This window comes from Lonchura striata, chromosome 9 (assembly GCF_050655825.1).
Source record: "Lonchura striata isolate lonStrDom1 chromosome 9, ASM5065582v1, whole genome shotgun sequence".
NCBI classification, from domain to species: Eukaryota; Metazoa; Chordata; class Aves; order Passeriformes; family Estrildidae; genus Lonchura; species Lonchura striata.
The window spans coordinates 18,433,988-18,459,878 of NC_140711.1; the positions used below are offsets into that span (position 1 = coordinate 18,433,988).

Consider the following 25,891-nt stretch of genomic DNA (forward strand, 5'->3'; position numbering starts at 1 on the left):
TCAACTTAAGTGTTGCAGACACACTGATACCATTCTGCAAGGTTCGTGCAGTACCTGAAAACTCACTCCATCTTTGGGAGAAGGGCTAGACAGACGTTGCATTTTTAAAAGCGCTTTTTTTTTTTTTTTTTTTTTAAATAAATCAACTTCAGTAAATGCCTCCTGGACGTTTATTTTTAATGTACAGTCTGCAGCTCTGATTGGATCAAATTCACGATTATTCAGATGAGGTTGAATTTGAATAACTTGCTGGTTTGTCTCCCCCGCCCTCCCCCATCACCCCCCCCCCCCCGTCCTCTTTTTTTTTCTCTCTCTTTTTTTTTTTGTTTGTTTGTTTTAAAAATTAAGAAAATGAAGAGAACCGCTGAGTCCAGCTGACCTTTTGCTGACATAATGTAGCAGGAGACCGGTCGCAAACGAGGCCTGGATAAATTAGACGCTCTAATTCTCCGGGTAAAACGATACTCAGTGCCCGGCTCCCAGCGCAAGGAGCCGGGCTAGGGGCTGCCCCGCGCCTCGGGAGCCCCGGGGCGGCGGCAGGAGCCCGGTCCCGGCGGAGAGGCGCGGGGAGCCGCAGGCACCGCCAAATTCAGGGCTCATCCCCTGCGCGCCGCAGAGAAAGGAGCCCGGTGACCGCCTGCCGGTGGCTCCCTCCCGCGGGTCCCCGATCCGCAGCCGCGCAGAGGCCGCGGGGGCGCACGAGTGGCGGGGCGGCGGCCGGGCCCGGGGGCTCAGCGCCGCCGCCGCCCCGCTCCGCGCCCGCGGGCTCCGCCCGGCCCCGCCGCTGCCCCCGGGGCCGCTCCGCCGGCGCGGCAGCGACCCGCGGGCCGGGCTCGCGGGCGGCGGCGGGGGCGCGGAGCGGCCGCCGGCCCCAGGACGCGGTGCCAGCCCCCGCCAGGCCTGATTAGCTTGTCAGGGTTTATCTCGTTAAGTTGTGCAGGACGCTACTGCCGTGACAAGGCACGGGCAAACTCTGGAGAGGGATTCATCTCCAGAAGTTGCTGTCATTAAAAAAAAAAAAAAAAAAAAAAAAGACTGAAAGAAGAGAAGGAACCAGGGTTTCGTATTTTAGGCGGTCATTTGTTGAGCATCTGCGGGTACTGCTGCTCTGCTCAGGCTGGCAGGCCAGGGGATCCCTGTTTTAGAGGCAGCGGAGCGTTCTCGTGGCGCAGACTGATGCCCTTTCCCCGCGGGAAGAGGTGAGCGCCGCTCCCGCGCTGCGGCGGGCGGCAGGGGCAGGGGCACGGCGAGGGGCCGATCCTGAGCTCCTCGGGCAAAACTTCCAGCTCAAGCGGGACCGAGTTCCCAGCCGACAGCAATTCCCTCCTCCCTAATGTGTCGCCTCTGCTAATAAATGGTGACTCTACTCAGGTTCCTCAGCGGGTTGCAGCAGAGTCCGAGAGAATTTGATCCTGTATTCCAAGACGTGTTTTAATAAAACTATTATAACATTGGCATTTTATTAGGACCCTATTGTTTCCAAATTAATCCTTGATCTATGAAAACATCTATCTTACCAAACTGGATTCACCTCTGTGCACCCCTTTCTTCATATGCGTGCATTTTACTACTAAGAACCTAGCTCTACATTTTCCTGAATCATCAGACCATTAATTTGCTAGGGAGCTAGCTGTTTCACACAGATGGATATAATTCGGAATAAACTCAGAAGAAATGCAAAAACATATACTTTTCTGTCATATTACTCCTCCCCTCCTCCTTTTTTTTTCCCCCCCCTTTCCTCTTTAGTCGGTTTGTGTTGAGCAACGCCTTCAGAAACTTCATTATCTAAAAGGCAGACCTAGAGGGCAGGGACTTTAGGAATAGTTCCCTTTTATTCTGAAACTGTCCAAACTCAGAGCAGGGTTGAACATGTCCTCAAATCTGCACCTTCCAGGAAGAAATGAATGATGTGCCAGACACTTCATTTCTAGTCAAAAAAATATAAACCAAATGCTCTTAGGTTCAGAATTCTTTCTCAGGCCTATTTTCTGTGCGTATTTTACAGTCTGAATGTAAAATAGTCCCCTCAGAAGTTGATAAAAAACTCATGTAGATGTTATGGTATATCTTTTGCTTTGTTTTATTTCAAGTAGATTTTACTAACAATTCATGGGAAAAGAAAATGGACAGTCAAGCTGAGAGGATACCTTTGCATGCTGCTGGCCAAGCAAGCTCAAACAGCTCTCGTTAGACATTAAGTTGGACTAGGTGTGATATTTTTGAAAAAAAATTCCCCTTCCCCCTTCTTCCCCTTGTTTCTTTCCCCCTGCCCTCCCCCCTGGCGCCCCCCCCCCCCCACCCCCCCCCATACTAATAGATATATTTTTGCACTTAAAATTTCACCCTCCTTTGACTTTCTTGAATGGTGAAAGTTTACACCCAGGTCAGCATGAAGCACTGTAACAGACGGTGGTTTGCGGTGGAATTTTAAAATTCAAGGTATTGCACATAAAAAAAATTCCAACAGAGCTGACATCTAGAAGAGCTATAATCTAGGAAACACCCTGAAAATGTTCATCTGCTAGATAACACAAGTGCTGAGTAGAAATGTATTTCCACTAGCTCTGTGATACACATCAAGAAACATTGTTAATATGTATGATTGAAAAATCAAGAATTTGTAAATACAATGCCAGCATACAGCACTCAAGGTATTTTTTTCTCGAGTATTTTTTTATAAAAAGTGTTTAATTATTCAGGTTTGGATTTTCCTTGTTGTATCTGTATGCTTTGTTGGCATGTTAGGTTTAGGAAATGGGGTTATAATACAGACAATTACAACTCTAATGTGAGTATCTATGTTTGAATCAAAATCATTATCTTTCATAGGTGAGTGAAGCAGGTTATATATGCTTACAGCAATTTTTGTGTCAGTCATATTTTTTGATCCATTTAGATTATGTTATTCATTTTTATTTACCATTTTTGCTTTCTACAGGACTTTCACTGAGATGAATATCCCCAATATGAGCATTTATAATTGTCTTGTTAGTTCGTTTGAAATACCCAGGATATTTTTTTAAAACTAAAATGAAAATACTTTTAATGCTCTATTAGTTTTCTGTTGTGATACTTGCAGGAGTTGTCTAGCCTCTAGGTATGTTTAGTCAATATACAATGTGGCTCATACTTCCACAGACATTTTTAATCATACAGCAAATTGTTGAATGTTCCTATAAGGAGCAGTGGACAAAGGCTACCAGGAAGGGTGACTACATTAAACTGGCAAAACACATGAGGGCTGAAATAAGGGACTGAACCAAACCCCACTGAAATCAATGGGAGACTCCATGGAGTTGGAACAGGCTCAGTGTAAATCACTGTACAGGTACGGCACTTCCCGTCCCTTTCCGGTTTTGGTTTCGTTTATAGTGTGTTGTTTACAGGTAACATTCTAGATGTAAATTATTTACAGGTAACATTCTGGATTAAAATTTATAGATTTATGTCTGGCATAAAAACGTCTGTGTTTGGATACAAGTGCAGATAAAAAACCTGGACTGGTATTGCAGAGCTGATAGAAATGACATGCAAATCACCATATCCAAACAAAGGTTGATTTCAGGATATTTCTTAAAATATTGTTCTTAGACAAATATGTGTTTTTGTAGGAATGCAGTAACTATAGAAAAGATTTGGTCAGTTCCTTTCCAGTTAATTTTTTCTTCAGCCACATGACTAAAGGTTGAAAATTGCCCAGCTTACCAAAGCTATATTCCTCTTTGCCAAGGAGTAAGAGCAACGAGGGACCCCTCCTCTCTCCCGCTGCTCTCGCAGCCTTAGCATGGTCCTGCAAATATAACATAATAATTAATTCACTGCTAATATTGGAACTTGACTGTGAAAAAGCTGTTTTCTGCTAGGAGAATTCAATGCAGTAAACACTGCTACAGCAAATGGAGTGTTTCTGTTGGGATATGCTATAAATGGTGTTTAGCCGGCTCCCACTGGAGCCATAAGTTTAGGATCAGATCCTGCTTAATATCATATTTCTCCTTCTCATGATACTTATTGACTGTAGCAAAAAGCACAGCTATTTAAAAAACCCTGCCCATTAAAAAAATATATGGACTTGCTTATCGAGAAAATCTTGGTAATCTTGGTATCAAGGAATTTTTAATTTTCTGTGCACATTTGCAAAGGACTTAGAGACCCCTTTACAAACTTAGCCTCATACTTAGATACTCTCTCCTTTTTAGTTTCATTGTGTACTGAAGAATAGCTCATTTAATTAAAAAATCCTAACAGCATGAAATTGTGGAGTGTTGTCAGTAGTTGCAGAAAAAGGGCCAAATTCTTTTTTTCTTATTCTGGCAAAATTTCCAATCGGTGCTATGTTCTTTATGAAGCTTGGACATATACTTTAAGACCCAACCAGTGATAAAGAAAATTGTTTTACTCTTGCTTAAGCACTTTCCTGCTGGCTGATGGTAGCAATCAGAAAACTGCATGCTCCTAGTTTTTCTTGTCATAAACTAGGAAGTGTTAAGATGAAATCCTAAATGTTTCAAAAAGCTGTAAACAACTCACTTCTCATATGAATCTGTGGAGGAACAATCTGTCCATCCTCTTCCAAGAAGGACTTTGAGTTAAACTATAGGATAAGTTCTGCAGCCTTTTAACTTTTGCCCAGTCAAAACTGTCATAAGTTAAAATATTATTTCTACCTGTAAAAGTAAAAATGAAAGGATTTTGCAATGCAGATCCATTTATACTCTGTAGGTCTAGTAAAAAACCCAAAGTTTCCCCTCTGCCATGCTCAAATAAACAATGACCCTATTTTCAAGTTCTGCTCAATAAGTGTGTTAAATGCAGAAAGTATTTTGAGTAAATGTCATGCAGCTGTTTGGTCACTTGCAATTCCTGTGGTGTTGTGTCTGCTTGTGTTCTGTGTAGTGCTATAGATACTGCAAGTGGACACTGCTATTTCTGATACATCTTGTCAGATTTCCTATAAGTCTACAAGTTTTGTTCCAAGTAGATGAAAATAATAAAACATTATAAATATTAGATGGTCTTGCTCCAGTGTGTGATGCTGTAAATGTCTGGAGGTTTACAAAGAGACAGTGACAACACAAATGCAATTACACATGATACCACTTTATGAGCTAATTCTATAAAGCAGCATCTCAGCTGTGCACTGACAATAATTTTTCACGGCAACTTTTGGAATGTCCCATGGAACCTTTTAATAGATTAATTATATGCTCATCCCAAAATAAATTTGCACGTGGCTACAATTAAACAAAAGGCCTGCGACTGCTTCAGGAGTTTTTCCTGCGAAGGAGCTCAGGACAGAACCAGTTGTTTCAGGGCTCAAATTAAGAAGCTGAAATACCGTGATAATCTGCCAGGATGTTCGGCTCTGGCTGTGCACCACCACCGTATGTGCCACTGCAAAGCCTTTGCACCATCCACTTGTCTCTAAAGAATCTAGGCTGGTGAAGGAGAAATATTTCTTCTCTGTTGGTTCAACAGGTGACTTTGAAATGACCTATGAATTCTTCCACTTTTGTCAAGCTGAGATCAATAGCTAGCGTCATTCTAGGAAAATACATGTAGGTATTTTCTCAAGGCATGCTAATTTAAAAAATAAGATCTGGAAAAACACTTGTAGTGTTAGAGGATTCAAAGACTACTCAGAAAAAAAACAACTTTGGAGTTGTTGTAGCAGCTGCTATAATCTATTATGTAAATCATCTGGGAATTAAACCAAAATATTTTGCGAGATAGTTTTTGTCAAATAATAAATATGCTATCATTTAGACTTAATGTTTTTCCAGAGGTGTTATTGTTATGTGATGAAAGTGAAACCTCAGAGTACTCCTTATTTTGACTGATGAGGATTTAATATTTATTTATAGCTGTGCCAATGATAACACCCATATATCTGTTCAAGAGAACATATGGTTCTCAAAATTGGGTGTTGGAATTAACATTGTTGATCCATACCAAGGTATATTTGTCTTTTAGGAGTCACCTACATATTCTCACCAAATTTAATCAGAGACACTAGAAGATTAAATATGTGAACAGAAACCCCAAAAGGCATAAGTGCCTTTGGCCATATTATTACTTATTTTAATGTTCATTTATACCACTGTAAATCTCTCTGCAGAAACTTGATGGTTACTTTTCATTGTCTGAGTGTTGTAAACTGGCTTTTATAAGAACAAGAATTGGACCTTTAATTCATGTTACCCTTCTGTAAGGGGGTGCGGTAGGGACATGTCAGATCATCAGCCTGTTGACTAAAAGTACAGTATGATTTCACTAATGACTTGGATGCATACTGCAGATTACCACATTTTGCAAATTAGTGAGTAATCAAACACCATAAAAATCAAGGATACTGCATAATGAAATATACTTTATTCATTTATTTTTACAACCATATATTAGTTTTAATTATTTGTGTTAGCAATTCACTGGATGCTGGAACATGGAGCTATAGAATGTGTTTCTTCTAAAAACTGTGTTTGAATATCCAAACCCCCTGTTGTAGCACTCTGATATACCATATTTTGTGAGAAGGTGGTGAGCATCTCTTCCTCGAGTGGGGAACCTTGTTTCAGTGATATTCCCTAAGAAGGCCCCGAGTTCTCAGAGCCAGTCTGATCCATCCTGGTGAAGATGCTGGGGAGGACTGGCTGTCACCTTGGGAAGGTCACTGCAGCTGGGCTTGTTGCTCTCCTCTTTTGTCTTTCAAAGAGCTGAGGAAGAGAGAGAAATTCATGTTGGGCAGGGTAGAGCAGAAGCCTGACTTGAGTGTCCTTGGCCACTCACTGGAAGAAATCTCTCTCTTCTGCTCCTTTATTCCACTCCTTCCTCTTCCTTTCCTGCTCCACACATATGGCCCAGAGCATGAAGAACACCGAATTGTATGTTTTATCCCTTGTTTATGGTGTAATATCTAGTGATGGATGAGGGAGTGGAAACTTCTCTATTAGGTGCCTGTAGCTTTCAAGGAGGATTTATTCCTGGGCTCCCCTTTGAGATGTTCACCTCCAGCACCAGTAGCTGCCTGCTGCCCACCTGGACAGAAACCATTCCTTTCACATCTCCAGGATGAACTTCTGTTTGTCTTGAGCTAGTTTGGGCCTCTGGCATGGAGAAGAACATCCTCTCGGGGTCTTAATTTCTTGCCATTTCTTTAAGAAAAGTACTGGTTTTTAAAAGTGTCAAGGTAAATATTTTGTGCATGTATAAAACCTATCTGCAATGTGCATGGTTGGTTTTTTTTTTTTCCTCTGTACATTTAATTTTCTCTTCCATATACTAGCTTGTCATTTGGCAGTTCCATAAACTCTCTGTTGTTAAAACAATTTCTCTTTTTTCCTTATATTTTTAAGTTTGATCCATGAATGGCCTGTCAAGAGTTTTATATTATTGTAAGCTGAAGTTTGGATGGTAGCAGCGACAGGCCACTAACCATAATTGTGTTGCTGTTACCACTGTAACAAATTTGTGTCATTTAGCTATTTTGAAGCTTGGGAAGTACATAAAGACAAATGTAGTACTGATGAATATTTATTATACTACTGTGGGATCTTAGGTTTAACCATGTTTCCCTCAATTCTGCAAAAATTTAGTGGAGTGGATTATATCAGAAAATGGGGGAGAAGTGTGAAAAACCTTGCTGCAAAAATTATTTATGACTGTGGAAAATACTGAATTGTATAATTTTAATAAGAACAGTGTTAGGGGTAGTCTTCTTGCAAAGACTTGGGTAGGAGACATGCACTTGGCCTGACCTGAAGTTAGCACACAAGTGTTGGACAAGATGCTGAGCACAGTGTGAAGCACACAGATTTTTCTCATTTGACAGTATTCCACTGAATGCAGGTTTATGCCCCAAATATCTCTGTTTCTTGGTGACCTTATTAGAGAAAGGAAAGTTTCAGCCCCCTCATAGTCTCAGCAGGAGCAAGCCTTTTCCTGTATCACAGTCAGGGCAAAGGAAGGTTGTGCTCTCCACTGCTTCTGAGGCTGGTGGGGTATTATTAACCGCTTGACGCATGATTTTAATGTGTATAAAACATGCTAAAAATTTCAACTTATTGGCAGGACATTGAATTTTTTTTTTCCTTGTTTTTTCAGATAAAAATGAATATAGGCAATAGAAAATTGATAGGCATGAGTCATAATATTTCCCTTCTTTACTTCAAGGAATAATCTTTTTGAAATAGTCACGATCTAGAAATATTTTTTTTTTTTACTCCTGTTGATAATATAGTGTGAATTGGAGACTTGACATAATGAATTATATTTTAGTTAATTATAGTCTTCTTAGAAGCATAGCAGCCAGTATTTATCACGTATGGCGGACCTCTTTGAGAATGGATCTCGATTTTTTTATTTTCAGTTTAGTGAGAACTGCAGTTATCTAACAACCAGTGAGTCACTGCTAATGGTTGAATAAGAACCTTAAAGAAAAAGTAAAGCGTTGCAACAAAAGAGCCCTTTTTTCATGTACTGAGTCTGACTGTCCATCAGTGTAGCTGGAGCAAACCACACTGGTCAGCATCAATGCCCTCAAGTCAAGAATGACTAAAGTTGAACAATTTTGGAGGTTTAAGCAGAGGCTAAACAGACCCTAGATGATCTTATGACTCTTGCAAACAGACACCTGAATTTCATCCATTCCAACGTAGCTCATGGTTATGCTCTTTCCCTTGGCCAGTGAGTGTGTGTGAAATATGACCATCTCTGAATAAGAAAACCTCAGACATTTACATAAGAACATCTCTCAAGGTCATAAACTATGTGTGCTAAAGACAAAAGGATATTAATTTGACCATAATTTGTGTGAGGGCTTTCAACAAGGCAGTGGAATGCATATTTTTAAGACTTTTTTCCCTCTAGTAATTTAATTTCTCAGGAAATACAGCCATTAATATTTTATTTTGAGCACTGGGGTGCTAATGGTATTATCCATGTTTCTCTTTACTCCTGACAGTACACTCAACACCAAACACTTGTCCAGTAACATATTTATACCCTGGTACACATAAAGTCTTCTTTTTCTTTCTATATCTTTTTTTTTTCTCCCCCAATGCCCCTCACTTATAAAAGGCACCCAATGTTTAGAAAGGCTGGAAAAATAACGAGATGGGGTTCATATGAAAAACTGTGATTTTTCCAAGTGAAATTAGAAGCAGGGTCTCTTTAACATGGAAATTTGATTTCTGTACAATTTGAGGACTCATTTCTGCAACTGTCACATATGTAAAATTTCCAGTGAAGTCAAAGAGGCCTTTGAATACAAAGAAACAGCACAATCAAGCTCTGAATATATATATATATATATTCCATATGCTTTTCTCTCTCCCCCAGTCATGTGCATGCTATAATAATTTCATCCAGAAAAAAAGGTCATAATTTTAATGTTTACAGTCCTTAAGCTGTTTAAAAAATAGAATTAATAAAAACAATTTCTGAGAAGAACTCTTTGTGAGAGCATTTAATTAGCATATCTATTTTTTATTTTAATTTGAAAGGGGAAATATTGCATTGTCAGGACATCCTTCAGTGATATCCTAGATATTTTGTTTGTTTGGAATGGCTTGAAATCACACAACTTTAGTGAATTATAACCAGATAAATATATCTATGCCTGAGGGCAGGAAGTCCTGGCAGTTGAGATGCGAGGAACATGCAGTTTGTCCATACCAGATTCTTCTGTTCCCTTTTACCAATAAATCTAGTAGAAAGCTTTGTTTTCACTCTCTGCATGATAAATAAAGTCCCTGGCTATGGTGCCATATTAGTGTTTGGTACTTATGCTTGTAATTTCACTTATTCTCATGGAGAGATGAGACCTCTGTGAACCAAACCTCATCAGGTCAGGTTTTGTTTGGGTTACTGCCTATTCCGAAGCAGGGAAAATATCACATATTGCAAATCTTCTGGGATTGATGAATCACACCTTGGCTTCGTAAGGTCATCTGCAACAGTTATTCGAGCTGCCAGACCACCCACCATTCTTGATTTTCCAGTGTCCAGCTTTATCTTCTATTTACCCATTTTTAAATCCCCCTCCCCCTCTCCCTGATCTCACTTGTAAAAATCCGTTGAGAGAAGACTGCAAGAAGTCCTTTGCATGTTCGTGCAACTCTGTTTGGTTGAACCCTTTCGTAAACAATTTTTCTTGCATGACAGAGCATGTGCTGTGTGGCAGACATTTTTATGAGGTAGCCTAGGACAGGGCTAATCACATCACCCTGTCTCAGGTTTTGACCTTATCACTGTTGTGCACTGAGCCTAAAAATTGGACACTGGAAACCACATTGTGGGAAAATAAATGGGAAACGACATTTTAGTTAAAAAGAATAAGTAGATTTTATTTTATTGAAAAAAAAGGTCATAGGACTTTTATTTATTGTTCTTGCATTAGTATAATTAAATAGCTGCCATGTTGCCACGTCAAATGATTAAAAAAAAAAAAAAAGGGACGATTTCACTTACCAGGACCCAATTCATGGTTCTGCAGCTGTTTTACATTCAATCCTTTAATGAAGCCAATGGAAACTCTACCTGGAAAGCAATAAGAGAATAATATTCTTATGTGAAACATCATTTATAACATCTGTAATAAAGCAGACTAAATCATACCTCTGCCATTTGAAATCATAAATAGTATGTTAGCTTTTAAAAGCAGCCTTTGTCCTTTTGAAATCTTTTGATGTCAGGCTGCTTTAGGAAAAACCTAAGTAGATCTCTTCTGTACAGTGGTTTGGTTAAGCAAAAAATCATTACAGAGACTTCAGTACATCTCTAATGAAAAGTAATATACAAATGTAAGCCTGGTAATTCATTATCAGAATCAGAAACAGAAGAATTTGTTGATACAACCATTATTGTTTCCACAAGAAATAATAAAATAAACTATTCTAATTTGATTACTGGCATAGTTTTTTAATATACGGATATATATGTGCATCCATGCAGATTGGTGACATAATCTTTGATAACCTGTGTTTGAGAATGTAATTTTTCACTGATGCAGTAAACATCTTATTCATAGATATACTGTCACTTTTTACAGCGATAGCCTGGCTGTACAGAATCAGAGACAAACTCTGGCAGCACTATCAAGAATCATTCTTAAAGCTAAGTAGAAATAGGTCCTGCAAATTCAGAAAAAAACAATGCGCATTTCTGCAAATTGGAAAATAACAGTTACTTGCAAAATGCCAGGCTGCAGAGAGGGATGTGGTTTGGAGGGCAAATTTGCTGCAGCTTCCAATATGAAACCATCTAAACTCAGTGTAATGCCAGAAAGCCAAATCTGAGCCACATGTGTGTGCCTTGCACTGTTCTGAGAAACCTGCACATCATGGCCAGTGTTCAGGCAGCTCTTCTGGGCTGCCTGTGCTGAGGTGCTGAGGCAGGACCTGGGAAAGAAACACAAGTTGAGAAGAAATGGTGCTTTAGGGTGTTTCCTGAGTAAACTGACTCCAGTGAAAAATTCTCAGCCTTTTCACTCTTGAGTTTTTTCCATAGCTTTCATTGCAGGCACAGAGCACCCCACAGCCCAGCTCACACTGTGCCCTTCCCTGTGTCCCCGCCTCAGCCCTGGGGCAGGCGGGTCCCCAGGGTCACCCCGGTTTCTCCTGCCCACCCGTGCTCCAGCAGAAGCCTGGAGACCCTGCTGGGAAGGGGCTGCAGTGGGCAGCTCTGGATAAAGGCAGAGGCTGCTCCTGGTCGGGAGAAAGGAGCAGCCAAAGCTTGTCCCAGCAGCTGCCAATCAATCAAACTGAGCAGACAGTGGCCAGCCCTGGAAACCCTCGACCATCACTTACACTAACAGAGTTATCTCTCCCCGATGTTGTCTCAGAGAAGCAGGTCCCAGATGTTACCTGCTTAATAATTTTCCCATTTCCCAAGGACAAAGCTCCCTGCAGCTCCTGCACCGAGGGCTGGGTGGACACCTGTGGTGGGTCCTCAGAGCTTCCCTTTGCCCCGACAGCTGACGAAGCACATTGAAATGGCTCCTCCAAGGAGAACAATTGCATTAAAGCTTGATCTTATTTTTATTTTTTCAATTTTTTATTAGGTGAAATAAAATAGGAGAAGCACAGTGCTCTAAAACAAGTATAAATATAATTTTGCTGCCCTTCTTTTTGTTGTGTGGATGCCACTTGCCAAAAGGCAGAGATAAATCATTTGGTCAGAATTTGTATCCCATGAGACATGGGATCATAAGTTAAATCAGAAGTTTGAGACAGAGCCTGCTCTTGTCTGCTGTGTGCATGTACCATTAGCTGCAGTGATACCAGGGTATATATCCCCCATAACTTTGGACAATGTTAATGTTTTCTCTTTGCTTTCAGTTTACTGTGCCAGAGGGATTGATGACCTCTAGAGCCTAATTTTCATATCATACTTTTGGCATGGATATTAAACACACTGTAACTGACCTCTTCTGATTTATAGCAGAGTAAGTGGACTCAGATTCGTTCTGAAGTGGACAAGCTTATCCACAACATCCAGAGGTTGACAATGCAATTAGTCCCTATGTGGAAAGAAAGAGAGGTGTTTCTTCAAGTCCATATTCAATTTGCACTCTCCAACCCCTCCTTGTTTTAACTTGGCCCACATACTGGTATGAAATGGTGGATATTTTGTTTTTTAAGTCATATGGAGACTCTGCACCCAACTCACTGATACATAGATGGATAAGGTGCTGGAAAAAGAGAGTAATTACCTCCATTACAAGCATTATAAATAATTGGTCTTAAACAAGAATATATGGAGAAAGCAAAAATACTGCTATTAAATAAACCTTTGCTGTCTGCAGTAGAACACAAAACAAATTTGCAACATTAATTATTTCCACCAGCTTTGAGCCTGAAATACAAATATGTCAGGTATTTAAATACTAATTTGCTTAAAAGAAATCTCTACTTTATTAAAACATCATTATGCATATTGGAAAGTTAAAAGTCAAAGCTATGTAACTGCTGAGGTAAAATTCACATTTATTGTCCACTGAATGTGATGGAAATTGAATTTGTCAGGGAGCTGATTGATATCTAGAAGTGTTTTGTTTTCAGTGACTGGCACTGCCGAGTTACAACCATCTATCATCTAACAGGTAATTAGTCAGATTTCTCATCATGAGCCTTCAATCCTGCTGTTTTATTATTGAAATACCACAAACCAGTAGGCATCTGAATGCAGATAAAGTTCTCTGTCATGGTCTTAAGGACAAAGACTACATTTTGCAACTCAGCTGTAGTAAGTTTGAATAAAAGTCACTGAAATGTGAGGCATGATATTAATATATAGGGGAAAATGAGATCCTGCAAAGCATCATCAGTGTTGACTTTTTTTTTTTCTGCAAAAGACTATTTAAGATTAAAAGTTTCAGTGTTGTAGAAAAGTATGTCTCTGTACAGAAGGAGGTTGGATGAGACAGAAAACTTTTTGGACTTGAGAGGATAAGGTGGAAATCAGGGTCTGTCTGCAGTGGCAGACATCAGCTCCTCCCACTCAGCACCCCCAGGTCCTTCCTGGCTATCCCAGAGAAGCCACTCCTGCTCCTGCCTGTGTCTGGCATTTGTCTCCAGGGAAAGCAAAGCACAGCTCACTGAGCTGGGCCCCATTCGACAGTGGGCAAGAATGGAGTTTGGGACTCAGGTCCCAGCTGACCCCAGAAGTTTATGTTCATACAAAACCAGCTTTGTTGGGAGGTGGTTATAAACACTTCACTTATGGTTGAGTGCATGTTTGAACCATTTGCAAGCTCCAAAAGAAAAGGATAAAATAAAGTATTTGATAACAGTTGTTACCTACATGACTGTGATATAACTCCTTTTTTCTATGCATCCTTTTCTTCTCCCCTCATTTCTTTGAATTGTTCACTGTAGATTATATAACAGCAGTTGAACAAACATTATTAGATAAGGATATAAAAAAGTAAAAATAAACTGTTACCAGAGCTTCAGGAACATAAGAACAATGAACTGATTACACTACTAAATCCATTGCACTCCGGGTTCTGACTGTCTATGTCTACAAGGAAATTGAAAATGTGTTGCTGTTCATCCTTAAAATATTGCTTTTGTAGCAGAATGCAATTGTATGAATTAATATTAGTAAGAGCTTAATTAATGTTCAGTTTTTGGACTAATTGATGTAATCCATGGGACTAATTGATGTAATCCAGCTGCACAATTCACTCATAGCACTGGCTTGCCGGCAACTTTGGTGGCTTCAGCCAAATCTAATTTTTTTTTAAGCTTAATTCTAATGTAATTTTTTTTTTTGTGGAAGTCTGTGTTCCTAATATCCCAGCCCTTTATAATGTCAAGACACAACATTTAAATTCTTAATGAATCACGAAAGTTGTTATTTTCTAGAGAAATTCTACAGAACTGTTGAATAAATAAATTTTATACACTTCTGTAATTCTGAGTTGGAAAGGATAATTCACCATAGCTGATAGTTCTTAGCTTATGCTACACACAAGAAAACAATTGCTAAGAAAGTTATCTAATCATACTAAAAAATATTTTGCTCCAAGATGTCAAAACATGTCTAGAACGAATAAAATGTCCAATGGGTATCACTTGTTTAACAATTACAAGAATTTAAATCACAATATACAATATCAGATAACATATATGTGAATATTGTATTACAGTATTTATTTGCAATTTTCTTAAGATTATCTTGCATTGCAGAGCCAAGTAATTTTGAATTATGAGTTCATTGTGCATGCTTGAGCTGACATTGTCACACGTGAGCAAGAGGCTGAGACACGGCTAACAGTGAAAGAGAAGAGTGTGTATTAAAGAGACAGCTGAAGTGTGAAGGAAGGTACCTCTCGTTCCACTGAGTTTGGCACAGAGGAGGACCAAATCTTGGACGTTCTGAATAACACCAGACTTTTGGGGAGAGTGAAATGGAATTTACACTTTGTGGCTGAGACCCATCTTTCAAGTAAATGCTCCCTGCAGAGGGGATCAAATAATCGCTTGATGGAAAATGCAAATATAAACTTGATTATGAGCCACAGCTTTCTGTTACTCTCCTTCAGTAAAAGAGGTGTGTTTTATGTGGCATTTGGATAGCTTGTGTGTTTGGGTAAACTAACCTCGTCAAGCTGTTTGTAAACAAATCCCTTATTTCTTGTGCAGTTATTCTACAGTCTAGCCCTTACAATCCATCTGGAAAACAAGGACAAGTTCTTTTCTGGAGAGGATGAAGTGAGAAGAATTTGTAGATAAAGATCAGAAGCATACATGAAATCAGGGCAATTGACAAAAACCCCCAAACTGGCAGAACATAAGGTGACTGTCAAAGTGTGGTGGAACATATTAGCAGTAATAAATAACCCAGAAATCTCACTTCATGGAAACAAACCAACAGAAACACTGAAGACAGCCAATGCTAAACACTAATTAGATATAACTGCATTTTCAAAATGATTTAATGGGTCAGAGAGCCATTCCCTGGCACTGCCCTAGTGGACACCTGGGCAGAGGCAGTCAGCTCCCCCTTCAAGGACCCCAGGCTTTGCAAAACGCCAGTGGGGAACCAGGGGCCAGATCAGGGGAACAAGAAGAAGAAAAACATCTTATGCATGGCAGACCTTGGAGAATCTGGGCCGTGGAGCAATAGAGAATTGAGATTTCTCTAGGTTATTACAGATTAACAAGGTTTTTGCAGGAACACGTCTAAGCAACAGGTCACAGGTTATGTTAGTTTTGTTGAATATTTGCAAATATGAGTTATAGTCCTTGTCAACACACTGAGCTAGTCATATGGGATGGAAGTCTTGTGCTTTGAGCTGTACTTTGAAGCAGCTTGTACAAGTGACTGATGTGATTGCTGATTCTGGCATTATATGGTATAATTTAAAATAATTTATACTGGTTCTGGCTCTGCCTTCCTTTTAATGAGCAGTTAGCAGTTTAAATTTTCAGAGCTCCAGTGTACCAGCATTTTGTTTCTTGCTTTACTTTTCTGCCTCCCATCAAGCAAGTACCTAGCTGAGGGCAGGAGGCCAGGGATGGCCTCTAGTGAAATGTCTAGATGTCTTATTCTTAGACAATCACCTTTGCACAGTTGTCACATGAACACACGGTCTTTTCTAAATAGCTGCTCACCATCATTCGCATCAGTAGCAGCTCCATTGGTCTCTAAATGGAGCCTAGGGCAGCCCAGATCTCTGCTCTCTCCTCCCATCTCCTTTGTGCCTGTGGTCTGTCTCCAGGCACTCATAATGTTCATTATTCCACAGGGCCTTCTTCTGCCTGGCACTGGACCACCAAGAGGTCTGTGAGCTCAGTCACTGCCCAGTGTCCTACACAGGCAGCCTGGTGTCACTGGCACAGCTTGGGCTGCAGGCAAATATAAAAACCCCGACTTCCTGCCCTCTCTTCATAGTTTGCTGCCAGGTCCTGCCACCACAGCAACCTCACGACCACCCCTGTACAGCCCCAGTGTGACAGAACAGCCTGTGACAGCCCATACCCTTCAACCCCCTCAGTTTTGGTGCTTTGTGGCTTGTCTCTCTCTGTATGGATGAGTACCATACTTAGAGCCTTATTTGGACAAAAGTACAGAACAATAGCAGTGATCAAATGGGCACCTTGCAGAGGTCTGGTGGAACAAAACGTGGCCATGGTGGAGGGTCACAGGAAAGGGTTCTTCTCGTCTCTGAGCTTTACATTCATTTTGATAGAGGAGAGATCGATTTCGAAATGAAGGTTCAAAGCACCAAGACTTTAGAAGGACTGCTTGGAACAGATTATTTTCCTTTTGATGTTAGTAGATTAATTAAGCCGCTGAAATCTAAAGTGAAGGGTAAAGTCAGGCCTACCCTCAGCAGTAAGCGTGGGCTGGCAAGTGTGTAATGGGTACTTTTCTCCCACCTTTCAATCGTAATTTGGGCTTCCCATTTAGAGTGAGGATGAGCAGGCTGTTCCTTCAGGAGAGCCACAGGAACGTGCTGGTGCCAGAGCAGGGCACATCTCCCAGTGCTTTGCCAGGCAAAGGCCCGTGGGTTCCTCCTGCACCATCCAGGGTGTGTGGGAATGGCATCACCTGCTGGTGCAGCTCTCATGCCCCTCACACGGAGGAAAGAGGAGGGATAACCCATGGTGGAGGGACACAGGGGACACAAGGGGATGAGAAGCACTGGTTTTCTCTCCTGTGGGTTCAAAAAGCCCTGACTTCCACCCACACATCCTCCCATCTCCAGGCACCTGAAGCAAATCCTGTAAGGATGGCAAGGTTGCAAGGGGCTGACTACGTGGGGCTTAGCTAATACCCTTAGGGATAATGATAACTGATGCATTCACAGAAAGAAATTCTTTAAAGTTCAGTCATTGTAAAATGGATAATATATTAATGTTTCGGTATGTTTATTAAATACTTAACAATGTAATTTTTTTGAGGACTATCCTAGCATTGCTATCTTTTTGCATGTGCTTAGTTACCATTTTAAACAACTACAAAACAGTGACATGTGGTAGTGAAGATTTCCTAAGCATCCCAAAGCAATATATGTGTGTGATATATGACATCCTTCCATAAATCCTAAATTTACACAGTATGCTAATGCTTGATTCCATAATTTCTTTTAAAAATGATTATACCCTGCTGCTAAGAGCAAAGGCATACTAAAATCAGTTTTCTATGCTTTTCCAACAATGAAATGCAAGCCAGCACACCACATAACCAATACTTACCATATGTTAGAAGATAATCCAGTAGGCTTCAGACACTGACATGATTTGCTTAAATAAAAATCCCGTTTTTTAAAGCAGTAACAACAGCCTACCATTTTTATTATTCCTTTAGTGACCTACTATAGGAACACTAATATTGAATATAAATATTTTTGTGGTAAATCAGCCTAGTCTATTTTCATTGCCTTTAATGTGGGATGGCACTGGCTTAGATGGTAGACTAGAGGAAAAAGAGCTGCCATTAAATCATTGGGCTGTTCGAAGAAATTCTCAAAACCAGAAAATATTCATCAGATCAAAAGAAGCCTAAAGAGCAGCTTCAAGATTTCTCTGGTATATTGGAGATGAGATGAAACAGTCCAATTTGATATTAAAATAATTAAATATAATCTAGATAACCAGCTATAAAATATTGTTGTAGAGCACTGGTGTCTCTTAAGTGCAGTTCATTGCTTTCCTGTTCTGTACCCAAGTGAGACTTAATATTAAGCACATGCTTAAGTGTTTGCAAATTTGGGGTCTAAGGAAAGAAAATGTGAAATGTGAAAGGAAGGAATGCATCTGACAGGTTAAGATTAAGGCTCTATGCACTAATGTGGCATCTTTCATTGTTACAGAATGATAAGAAAATAGAAAAATTGCATGTAGAAAGTAGAAGGTAGCAAATACATTCCCTTTCTTTCAGACTCACCAGGGAAAACATACTTGATCTCAAGTACTGCTTAAAGGTATAAAATAAAATTTTTTAAAGCTGAGATACTTTCAATTTCTCCCAAATCATTAGGACATCAGAGCTGAACTCTTGAAGCTGATGATAAATAAAAACACAGATCTAAAAGAAATTTATAACTATTATCACTAGACCATTTCTCTCACATCATACTTTTAAATACTGTTATAATTTCAAGTTATGTAATGACATAATCCTTAGTAAAGGATTTTTTTTACATTAGTAAAACGTATTTGCACCTGTGAGGCAGTGCTTTATACTTCCTTTTAATGAAAATATTGTGTAACAAATCTCAGATTGCTGGATCTATTAACAGCCCAGTTTCTCCAGCTTGATGAGTTTGAATTTCTGGTGCCCTTTTTCTCAGACCAGACTATTCCAGCTGGAGCAGTGGCTAGTTTTATTGAGTAATGGACTGAGCAAAACCAGTAGTTATGGGGATACAAGGAGTATTCCCAATGGGAGCATTTGGCAGTATGTAGAAATATTTGTAATAGGAGGATCTGGCATGTTTCCAGCATCTGCAAAAAATGTAGACTCCTCCTTTACTTCCAAAATATGCAAAGGGTTTACAGCCGAGAACAGAGAAATGTGGGAACTCCACAACTTGACACATTGATCCGCTCCCAAATTGCCCACAACTGCGTACGTGCTTTGGAACACCCTCTGCAAACCCCAGCATTTGGAGTAAGTGTTCGTTAGTTCTTGTTCTAATTAATAGCAGAGTGGATTATTTTGCACATTATGTAGTTAGCTATTTACTGGGCCAGATCCTCAGCTGGGGTTAATCAGCATAACTATTGATCTTGACAGAACTTCCCCAGTTATATCAGATATAGTTCTGGATATTTGACTTTATGTAATTTTTCAATAATACAGTAGAAATTAAAAATGGAAGTATATGTTTGAATATTTATAGGTAAATTGAATTCAGAATTTCGATACGTATAATAAATTATGCACAGAAATTAATTTTGGACAAGGTTTTGTAGGAACAAAATAGGATTCATTCTTTTAGCTGCTGGGATAATTTTGTGAAAACATATTCAAAATTACTGAGAGGATTCTATTGTGGCATAATCCCACTGAAATTAATAGCTCCACTATACAACACTAGCCAACAATTTTTTTTAACATTTGGAAAATATCACAGGTTATCTCAACCTTCTGTTCAGTCAAAGCTCACATGTTCATTTTGTTGTAACCTACTTTAGAGACAAATCAAGCATATCCTTTTCCTTGGTATTGAAAATTAGATTGTACTAATTGTTTATAACCTTGGGTTATAAATGTACACCCTGGGAAAAAGGGCCAACAGAGGACACAGAAAATGATACAACTGTCCAATGGTAGGAATATTACTTTTGAGGAAATACAAAGGTACAGTAATCTTACCAAAACTTATGACATGAAAACCTGGATGCTACTTTCAGAACATTCAAACATGTAATCCCTGTTGCAGTAAATCCCAAATCCTGCCCTGTAGAAATGCAGGCTGTGAGCAAATTTCAAATTAATGAATGAACCCATACATGGTGGTGTGCTAGAATATAGGGAGGACTTTAAAGCATACTTGGATTCCTAACTCGCTTATTAAATCAAATTATCTAAATACCTTTAAAAAATAGCCATTTCCACTATTTACTGAAGGACTCTTACACTTGCAGACTAAACCTCACTTTGTTGTGCAAAGATGTATGCTCCTGTGAGAGTGTTAGGGAATTTTGGCTTGAATAGTATTTTACAATGATTGTCCTATTTCTTTTTCCAGTTCATTCTCTGAATGTAGGAAGAGCCTTGGGATCATCAGGGTTATCTATGAGGAGAGCGAGTTACTTCCACACACACTGGGCAAAATAGTATGGCTGCTTGGAGGCTTCTAAAGTTGCATTATTTTGTGCCAGTGTGATAGTGTCACTTTCCAAAAAGGTGACTGATTTACACCTTAATGAAAATGTGTCCCCCATAGTTACCTGTATTGGGCTGTCCCAGATGAGACTGATTAGTCAAAAAGATTCAGAGGCACATTGCTAGCAAACTCCTATCCCTGAATTTTAGTCACATGAGAACTTACTGTCCCAGCTACTTATAATGAGAGTTGCATGGCTAAAGCCAGTCTGCTCTTGAAGGTCTTTGTGCAGAATCAAGAATTATTCAAGAGAATTGACTCAGAATGTTGTAAATTAGAGTTGGTTAGATAAATATTGCGTCTTTCCCAGCCCATGAGCAAGATGTAGTAACTCTGATATGGAAGTTATAAAATTGATATTAAAGTGTGGTGTAGAGTCAGTGGTCAAGAATGCATAGCTATACCAGTAAGACAAACTCAAATTGTAGGAGGTTTGAATAATCTTGCAACATGATCTATATCAAATGTATCATATAACACTTAACCTCTTATTTTCCTGCCTGTACCATGATATTTATACCTGTTTCACAAACAGGTAAACTGAATTACCTAGTAGTAGCTATAAAAAACATTGTATAAATACATGTTTCTCCCAGTATTTGTGGGCTCTTGTTCTGCAGCTCATTGCATGGTCAATTGCTGGAAAAGTGGTTCCTGGAGAATTTTAGCGGGCCTTTATCTGTACAAAAATGGCAGCTTCTGAGGTTTATCAGACACGTGGAATAGACTGTGCTTTGTCTAAGCCAGGCATATGGTATTTTAGAATCAATATGGAAACACCTCGCAATCACCTATATATATTTCTTTTCTGCTTCTTGAGCCCTGACTGTTCTATAGAAAAGTTGAAATGCATTCATTTAGGAAATCTTTAGTCATCAGTCTAAATGCAGAGTTCACTTATACTCACTTTAATCTCTTGGAGAGAAGTTGTACATTGAGCAACTCCTGAAGAGCAACGGGAGTATCCACAAGTAGATGAAACTCCTCTTTGCAAAGACAGAAATTTCTTGAGAGTTAGCTCAAGGAAATTGTCTACCTGTACAGTCCTTTGTTAGCAGAACCTCTTCAAGTAGATTTGTTGTCTATTGGCAAAAGAGTATTTTGTCAGCACATCTTCTGCTGGTTCCCCAAGTAGGAAAACTACTCTGACAAAAGGACATTAATTGACAGAAGGAATGTTTGACCTTGTAATCTCACCAAAATTACAACTCCTGTCTGACAGAGATATAGCAACTAAAAAGCCAAATTTGAGCTTCTACTGGAAGTAAGAAACATATCAAAACTTATCTTTCCTCCCAAGAACAAAGTGCATCTCTTGCGCAGTCTTTGTTGCCATTTGCACTTGACACTCTATATTTGCCATTTTAGAACCAGAGAAAAGCAAAAGCCTGCAGCCCCAAAGCCCACCCTTCAGAAAGCTCTTTCTTTGTGATGGAAATTAATGGAGCTGCCATGAATAATCTTCCAGTCTGTACCATGCAAAGCTCCATGAATGGCACAAGATGGGTTGCAGCAAGATTTATACAGAGGGCCTAAGATAATGCCACGGACACCCAGAAAAATAGTAACTTTTCTCCTTGAGGCATCTGTGGTGAAACAGATACAGATGTGTGCACATCTTAAGCACAAAGTAATTTAATTTCTCCAACTTATATTGTGTTAATACATCCATGAAAAGGTGTCTGACCCTTCTAGGCTGGGGCTGATACACAGAAGCCCTAGATCAGCTTAATTTAACCAGTCCTTGTTCAGTAACAAACTTTCTCATAGAAGCAAACAGCTTGCTCTCTTTCCTCCAGAAAACCTCGTCCTCTCATGTTTCTTTGCTTACCTGTCACTACATGAAAGATCCATCCTCGCTGTAAGCTCTGACACAGTTTTCTCATTAAGAAGCATAGATGACTGAGCAGCCACAGAAAGTCTCTGTGCTGTATTTCATACTTCTGTCACATGAGAAACAAAACTGCTAAGTATGGTAGCCACACTTCAGTTGGCATGCTTTGAACATGTGATTGCCATCATTTCGCATAAAGCCAGGCAATCAGCAGGAGTTCTAATCATTACTAGATAGTTTATTTTCACACTATTTTTCATATAGTACATTATTTTGGAATTCATATCGCTGAATGGGTTAGTAAAGATTAAATTAGACAATGTAATGATAATCAGGACATTTTGCTGACTGTAGAAGAAGTAATTTGATTCTCTGAGAATTTGACAAGGGGGAAGGAACAAGAAGTTTTAAGTATCTGAGATTTGAGGAGGACGGCATTAAACAGTAAAAGAAGACTTCAAAAGGTATAACTAGCTGTGATGTAATTAATTGAAAAATAAAAAAAGTTTGAAAATTAAAATTGAAAACAGTGATACTGGTTTTTTAATTAAAAAAATAAATGTTACATTAGACACTTTTAATTACATATGAAAACAGAGACAGTCTAGACTGATTTAAAAGTCTGCATAGAGGATAAAACTGAAAGTAGCAAAAAGTAAAAAAAAACCAACCAAACCAAACCAAACAGAATTAATAAAATAGAAGGGGGAAAAGCCCTAGAGAAGGAATTAATACACCTCTGATTCAGCATTAGCACTTTCAAGGAAGCTCTGGCTGCCTGTCAGAGCCCTACTGGAATCAATGGGTTACTGTATGGGTGTGGATATCAACCAGTTCTGTGCAGTTTGCAGGCTCTTGGCTAAGATGTGAAGCTATCATCACCTTAACCACTGTGCTTGTATGCTATATCACATTTCCCCATCTGGATTCTGTTTTTTTGTCTCTCAAACTAGCAGCCTCCTTGGAACAGGGACTGTCTCTTCTGAATATTTAGCACTTAGCACAATGAAACCTTGGTCCCAACTGCAATTTAGAAGAGTAACAATTATTTTTAATGATATAGAATGTAAAGATTTTCAAAACAAAGCTGAATTTGATCACTAAAAATGCTGGACTGCCCTAATAAAATTTGGGAGGTATTTTAAGAATTCTCTCTTGATATTTATGGGTTCAGCAAATGCCTGTAAGATTTATGTCAAATCCAAAAGTTTCAAAAATTATTTTGGTGGTGTTTGAAAATACACATGAAAATTTTAATATAATTAATCACTATGATCAACTGAACATAGTGGAGATCAACCGATCTCCTCTCCTTCAAAAAGGTTTTACTCAGTCAGTCATGGGGTGGAGATGCTGCAGTTTGAATTAGATCTCTTCTCACAGAAAGCTGCTGGTGCAGATGAGCACTGTAAGCCCTCTGTGGGGGCTCCACCTCCCACATGCCCCACCTCTTATCACTGGTGCTTATGGTGCCATGAGTGAATGTTTCAAAAAGCCAGAGATGACTTGCAACCCTGCCACTTTTCCCAAAACTGCAGAGAGGTAGTTTTGGGATCTTGAAGATCTGAGGTGACCAAGTTAATATTGATTGAACAAATTTAGGAGCAGGCATCTTTTGAGCCCTCTCTGTCGGTACAAAGCCAATAATAAGCATTAGTAATTTTTGAAAATTTTGGCCCAAATTTACCACAGATACTGACAGAATGGGACATACATACAGCTCATTGTAGGAATTTAGATACCTCTGTAGAAATATGGTGTTGGCAATAGTGACATTTACAGCACTGCTATACCTTGGACAATGCCACTTTTTTTTGAAGCTGAACATTCCCCACCAGTGTACATCACTTTGAGAATTGAGGTCCTTTTGGAAACTATGGAGATATTTAGTTCAGAGCCTTAAGCGGTAAAAGAGAGGGCACCCCCATGACTTTTAAATATGGAGCAGTGAACTCACATGAGTCCTGAAATTCACATTAATTTCACATTTATGAGTACATATTATTCATTTGGAAGTCAACAAGAAACTCACAACTGAATTAACAGGAAAAAATTCTTATCACAAAACTATCTCTGCTGCTTTTATGGTTTTACTGAATCCAAAAATTTAAGAACCAGCAGTTCCTAAGAAAACAGGCATGGAAAATCCATCTACAGACCTGATGTTCTCTGGGGCAAGCAGAGTGACCAGGCACCAGCTCTGTCGAGGAGGTACAATTGTGACTTTCTCTGCCCAGCAGCCTTGCTGTTTTGACATACAGCTGTACTAATACTGCCATCACCCCTCAGACCCCTGCAGCTGGAGAAAGGCATAAGCTAGATCTGCTTTGATTTAATACATAAATATCAGTTTTTAAGGTGCTCCATTCACATGGGCAAAATACATAATGACTCAACAATGTAAAAATTATGAGATTATGATTTGTGTCATTCAAGACACAGCACACAGGTAATCCTAGAAAGCTGGAGACTGACAAAAAACATATGGGTAACTCTTAAAACTGTTCACTATTAAAAAGAGAAACATGGTAAGCCACTGGGGAAACTTTGCTAAATTTACATTTTTGTAGAGTTGTTAAAGATGTGTATCTGGGCATTTTGAAGCAAAATCTTACACATACAGCCATTATATTCACATACATTGGCTAAAATTTTCAAATACCTAGGATTAAAATTTAGTCCTAAACTGATATTAAATTTCCTAATTATGCATGGCTGTGGACTCTGTACTCATAATTCTCTGCTGAAGTCAGAGCTTTCAGTTGGGCACTGCCTGTGAATAATCAAGCAATTTTATTTAGAAGCCTAAATTTGGATGTCATAGTTTAATGCTGTAGATAACTATCATGATGTTTGTTTTATTTGCATGTTTCTCTGTTTGAAATATTAAGTATTCTAATTTATGCTGTGATAATATGGCCTTTACTTTAAAAAAATTGTTTTCTTTGGAGAGATCAGTAGAAACAATGGGATTAAAAAAAGGTGGCTTAAATGCTCTGCCCAAGATGGGGTTTACTTATAGGAGCTGTATTTTTTTTTCCTGACTCAAATCATACATGAAATAGTACAAGTGGTGATCTACAGTATACCCTGCACTTCAATTAGTCAAAGGCTAATTTGTCTCATGGTAAATAACAGGAGCAAAATCTTAATGAGTATCTGCAACTTTGCACATTGACTTCACAAGGGATTTTCATGGTTAAGGCTCAGGAGCCATGGGCCACACAGGTCAAACCATATCTCGCTGCATATGGGAATCCAAAGCTTCTCTCTTTGTTTTGCTGGAGTTGATTCAAATTCACTGTGGTCCACATCTGAAGAGCAGAACTGGATAATAGCTGAGTTGTGACAGGAAACACAGTGAGCTCTGTGAGTGCCAATAGGCACGAGGCAGTGGGGCAGGCCAGCGCGTCCCTGGCAGCAGCTCTGGGAGAAAGTGTCCAGCCACTCCTGCACAGCCACCAGACCACTGCCATCATTGCTGAGAGATCTGTCTGTGGGGGCGATGCTGGAAAATGAAGCTGTTTATATGTTGAAAAAAATAAATTCTTGAGAGCAGGTTTATAGAAGGATGTATTATTGCTCTATGAGGCCAAACAAGAGAGTCAGGAAAAACATGGATGGTTCAGTCCTTCTGCAGCAGCTATAGAAGCCTTGTGTGCCTGGGGCTGGACTGCCTTAATCAACAGCTGTGTTGGGATGAAAGAAAG

The 25,891-nt window shown here is 39.4% G+C and overlaps 1 long non-coding RNA gene across 5 annotated transcripts in view; it reads left to right on the plus strand.

The window, feature by feature from the left end:
* The window catches only part of LOC110473922 (uncharacterized), a 193,478-nt gene that overhangs the window by 2,460 nt on the left and 165,127 nt on the right, over nucleotides 1–25,891 (plus strand). The window contains exon 1 of one of the 5 annotated variants that reach the window (XR_014957219.1): nucleotides 879–25,891. The exons of 3 other annotated variants lie outside the window; for them this stretch is intronic. This is a non-coding gene — a long non-coding RNA (uncharacterized LOC110473922). Of the gene's footprint in view, nucleotides 1–878 lie in introns of those variants that run through there. One more of the 5 variants, XR_014957217.1, reaches the window with a different exon arrangement.